The sequence below is a fragment of the Tamandua tetradactyla genome, chromosome 15 (genome assembly GCF_023851605.1).
Source record: "Tamandua tetradactyla isolate mTamTet1 chromosome 15, mTamTet1.pri, whole genome shotgun sequence".
Classification (NCBI taxonomy): Eukaryota; Metazoa; Chordata; class Mammalia; order Pilosa; family Myrmecophagidae; genus Tamandua; species Tamandua tetradactyla.
Genome location: NC_135341.1, coordinates 17,320,039 through 17,324,871, shown reverse-complemented (window position 1 = coordinate 17,324,871; position 4,833 = coordinate 17,320,039). Strand labels below are relative to the sequence as shown.

The 4,833-nt window shown below is 37.9% G+C and overlaps 1 pseudogene; it reads left to right on the top strand.

Moving 5' to 3' along the window:
* Positions 1–619: 619 nt before the first annotated feature.
* LOC143658182 (U2 spliceosomal RNA) lies at positions 620–786 on the top strand (annotated as a pseudogene).
* The last annotated feature ends 4,047 nt before the right edge of the window (positions 787–4,833 follow it).

The window sequence follows — 4,833 nt, the reverse complement described above, 5'->3', positions numbered from 1 at the left end:
CCCTCAGACCCCCACCCCACCATTTTTAAAAACTTGTTACCTCATATATTTTGCATACTGTATGTCCAAAAATCTAGATTTATCATTACTTTTTATTCATTTAAGTTTTAGCATCTGTATGAAGTAAGAAGTAGAGTTTATATACCAAATAATACGATACAATAATACTGTCATTTATAATTACCCAAGTGGTTACTTTTACCACAGGTCTTTATTTTTTTATGCTAGTTTGAACCACTGTCTAGTGTCCTTTTGTTTCAATCTGAAGAACTCCTTTTAGTATTGCTTGTAGGGCAGGTCAAGTGGTGATGTACTCCCTCAGTTTTTGTTCATCTGAGAATGTCCTAATCTCTACCTGGTACTTGAAAGTGGTCTCATCTGATTAAAAATTCTTGGCTGACAGTTGTTCTCCTTCAACAGTTTAAGTATTTCAACCCAATACCTTCTTGTGCCCGTGGTTTCTGATAACAAATTGGCACTCAGTCTTATGTCTTTTTTTTTTTTTTTTTACATGGACAGGCACCAGGAATCGAACCCGGGTCCTCGGGCATGGCAGGCAAGCACTCTTACCTGCTGAGCCACCGTGGCCCACCCACTCTCCTTGTCTTTTTGCATTTGAATCACTTCTCCGCCTTTTGGCTAAGATCAAGTGTAGTATCTGTTGCATTTGATAGTGTAATCAACATATGTAGGTGTATACTTTTCCTTCATATTTATCCTGTTTGGTGTTCTCTGAGCTTCTTGGATGAACATATTCACATCTTTTGCTAAGTTTGGGAAGTTCTCTGGCATTATTTTTTGAATATTCCTCCTGCCCCTTTCTCTCTTTCTTCTCCTTCTGGGACTCCCATAATGTGTACACTGGTGTACTGGATGGTGTCTTAAGCTATTTTCACTTTAATATTTCTTTTATCTTTCTGCTGTTCAAGTATATTATGCTCAAGTTCCTTGATTTTTTTCTCCTGCCAGCTCCATTCTGCTTTCAGGACCCTCCTGAGCATTTTTCATTTCAGTTATTCTGGTCTTCAATGCCAGTAGTTCTGTTTGGTTCCTTTTTAAAGTTTCTATCTCTACTTAGATTCTCATATTGCTCATTCATTTCCTGATATCCTGTAGTTATTTCTCTGTACTTTCCTTTGTCTCCTTAAGTATTTTTAAGATGATTTTTTCATTTTTAAAGATTTATTCACACAGCATACAATCCAAACTATGCATATAGACATGCCTTCACCACCATAATCTATGTAAAGAGATATTTTCTTCTCTTCCTCAAAGAATCCATACTGCCCCCCTACATGACCCCACTGTTGATATTTAGTTTTGGCATAATGCCTTTGTTACATTCAGTGGAAGTGTATTAAAATGCTACTGTTGACTATAGACCCTGGTTGCATTGATTGTACCTCCCTCCCCCCCGCGAATACCATCTATTTTCAGCACCCTGCAATGCTGACATTCATTTGTTCTCCCTCTTGCAAAAACTTTTTTTTTTATTTGTACTTTTAGTCACCATCCCTGTCCACTCTAGGCATTCCTAAATTTTTGTCTCAGTCTTTATCTTCTGTCTTTCCTTCTGGTTTCATACGTGTCCCCAGCCCTCCTCCCTCAACCATACTCACACTCAGCTGCATTCAGTGGACTTACATTATTGTGTTATAATCCACTAGTATTGTGCTGTCTATTTTTGAATTTTTACAATCAGTCCTGTTGTACAATTTGTATTCCTTCAGTGGCAAATGCCCAATCTCTGCCCTATTTCTCTCTCCTGAAAACCCTTGTTCTTAACGTCAATTCTCGAAGTTCTCTCATTAATGTTAGTTTATATTAGTGAGACCATACAGTATTTGTCCTTTTATTTCTGGCAAATGATTTTTAAGATCATTTTTCAAAAAGCTTTGTTTGGTATGTCCACATTCTCATCTTTTTTGTTAGTGTTTACTGTATTTTTAGCCTCTCCCTCAGGTGGGCCACCATTTCCTGCTTCTTTGTTTGTCTTGCACTCATATTGCACACTGGACATTTTAATATTTTAAAATACTAACCCTGGGGTTTACTCCCTGGGGTGTCTGTTTCTTAGTTTTGTAATCAGTTGGTGATAAGTCAAAGATTTTCTTGAGCTTAAGCCCTCCTATGAAGAAGGTCTGTCCAAGGAAAATGCACTATGCAGGGTTTTTTCTGTTTTACTGGACTTCTGTCTTGTCCTGGGCTTTTGCTTGTTAGTTGTTTTGGAGTTCCCCTGTGTACAGTTTTGTTGTCCCCTCTGTTTTCCAGGGCACAAACCTCCCTCTCCAAGGTACCTGAAGCCTGCAGGCCTTTGTCCTAGACTGTGTCTGCCTTTCCTGTCTCAAGCTGCATTTGCCCAGAGGGCAAATTCTGGGAGGAGGGTCACCCCTGGGAGTACTTTCCCAATTCATTCTCTCCCAGCCAAAAGAAGGTCAGAGACCCAGGAAACAGGCACAGACCAGCTCCAGGGTGCTCTGTGGAGGGGGTCAGGAAGGGCACCAAAAACTTCTCTGAAGTCTTCCCAAGGCTGAGCTTTCCTGGCCTGTCCAGTGAATGCAGCTCTTCAGCTAAATTCCCCTCACAGCCCTGAGGAAGCCCTGCATCTTTATATCTCCATCACCACTGCCCCTGTTGGGGACTGCTGAGATGTTTTCCAGGGCAGAATTGAAATAGTAGTTGCCACTGCCTTTATTGTTAAAACAATAGCTGCCCTCAGAGCTGGGACCAAGCAATCTGAATTGGCTATTCAAAAGCTGTGATCAGTGATTAGCCCTGCACACCCCTGTCCTTGGGGAGGGGGATTTTTACATCCCTTTTTGTCACCAGCAGTTAGCCAGCGACTGGACCTTGCGGCAGCCTGTTGTGAGAGTGGGGCATGGGGTGCCGGTAGCCGCTGCGGTTTACAGTTCTTTACTGTAATTTGTCATCATCTGCCTTCCACTCTTTCCTGGAAGCTGTACAGTGTTATTCTGGCCTCTGGAGTTTAAAAACAGTTGTTTCAGACAGTTCCTACCTGTTTAATGGTTGTTTTGGTGGGAGGATGAGGTCCTGGAGCTCCCTATTCTACTATGTTCCCAGGAAGTCCCTAATTAGTTTCTAACACATATTTGTAGGACGAATTAATGAATTCTTCTTTTCCTTTTACATCAATATCTTATGCCCTCTTCTATATGCATGGCATATCTCACAAGAAAAACTAAATAAAAATGTTTGTGTTCTCTTATAAAATATATTTATACACTTAATAACATTTTGGTATCTTTTTGCTTGTAATTTACATGGTCATGAAATTATTTAACATATAGTTCAGTAAATGCTGACTCTCACATTTCTATTAACCCAGTTTCTAGAACTAAATTAAAATTACATGATACATTTTAATTAAAATCATCAATCATTTAGAGATATTTATCATAGCACGAAAACTAAATTGAAAATTACAATGTAATCATTTCCACTGGATAGTTTGTTAAAAGTAAATGGGATTTTTTAATAGGTCCTTTTCTTCCTTTCTTTTCTCTTTCACAAATAAGCACACAACAGCATGGTTTGGTGAAAAAAAAAAAACACTACACCTAAAAATTAACAAATAGGAAACATGAAATATATTTTCTAAGTAAATATATTTATATATTTTCTAAGTATTTTATATTGGTCTTAGGAACAATTGGTATTACAGTGTCTTTGGCGACCATGAGCAGATTACTTAAAGGCTCTGAGCTTAAATTCTCTCATTTATAATATGGGACTAATGACATAGAACATACCTCGTAGACTTTTTATAAGGATCAAATAAGCATTTACAATACTTATCACAGTGCCTAGCACACAATAAGCATCACTAAATACAAACTAAATTGCTGCCTTTTGTAAATACTTAAGGCGTAGTCTTTGTAGAGCGATATTTCCTTAAAAACTAATATAAGGTATATGCTAAAGGGCAGGGTAGCCATTTGACTCTTATTAGTGAAATGTGCCTAAAAATTAATCATGAAAATAATTTTCATGGCCTATCAGAGATCATCCTTTCCACTGTTCTCATTTAGAGATAAAGATCTGATGGAATTCAGGTCACATAGTTTGCATCTTGAGATGTTATTTCCTATTGTTTAAACAAACGAGTGTTTATTTCTTATGATGTTTTACACAAAACACCGTCTTTTATAGGTATCACTTATTGCATAATTTAATTCTTAAAGAAAGAACTGATGAGCAAGTAAAATCTTTGTAATATTTGCACAGAAAAGAGTTAACACTGATGGAAATGATTTTTAGTAAAATTAAAATAAAAATGGAAAACTAATATAAGAGATGTTTTAACTCTAGAGAAAATGAATCATAAATAAAATTGGCTTAAATATTTTCACTGTGGGATATACTTTCCTGACAAAGACTTATAACTCTTATTATAAATTATAATTTATTACAAATGCATTTAATAAAAATGCACTTATTAACACAGAGGTGAGACATCCTTTGGCGATAACAGGAACAAACCACTCAGATGAGGATATCTGAGACCCTAAGGCAGATGGCCAAAGTCAAGGCTCAAGGAGGAACCCACACCACACAGGAGGACATTTCCTTGTCATCACTGAACCCCAGAGCCGGCAAGAATCCGTGGATGCTCTCAGACTAACAGCGGGTCTAAAGCTCCAGAGTTAGGTCAAGGTTAGTTATGGGACTTAGGAGCCGGCATCCACAGAGATGGCTTTAGTTGAATTTGAGAGAGGGGATGAGTTAGCTCAAAGGGCTGGTGCAAAATGAGAAGAGAGAGTAGCTAAGAACAAAATTTTGAGGAATTCAGTTGAAGGGGCAGAAGGGAAGGAA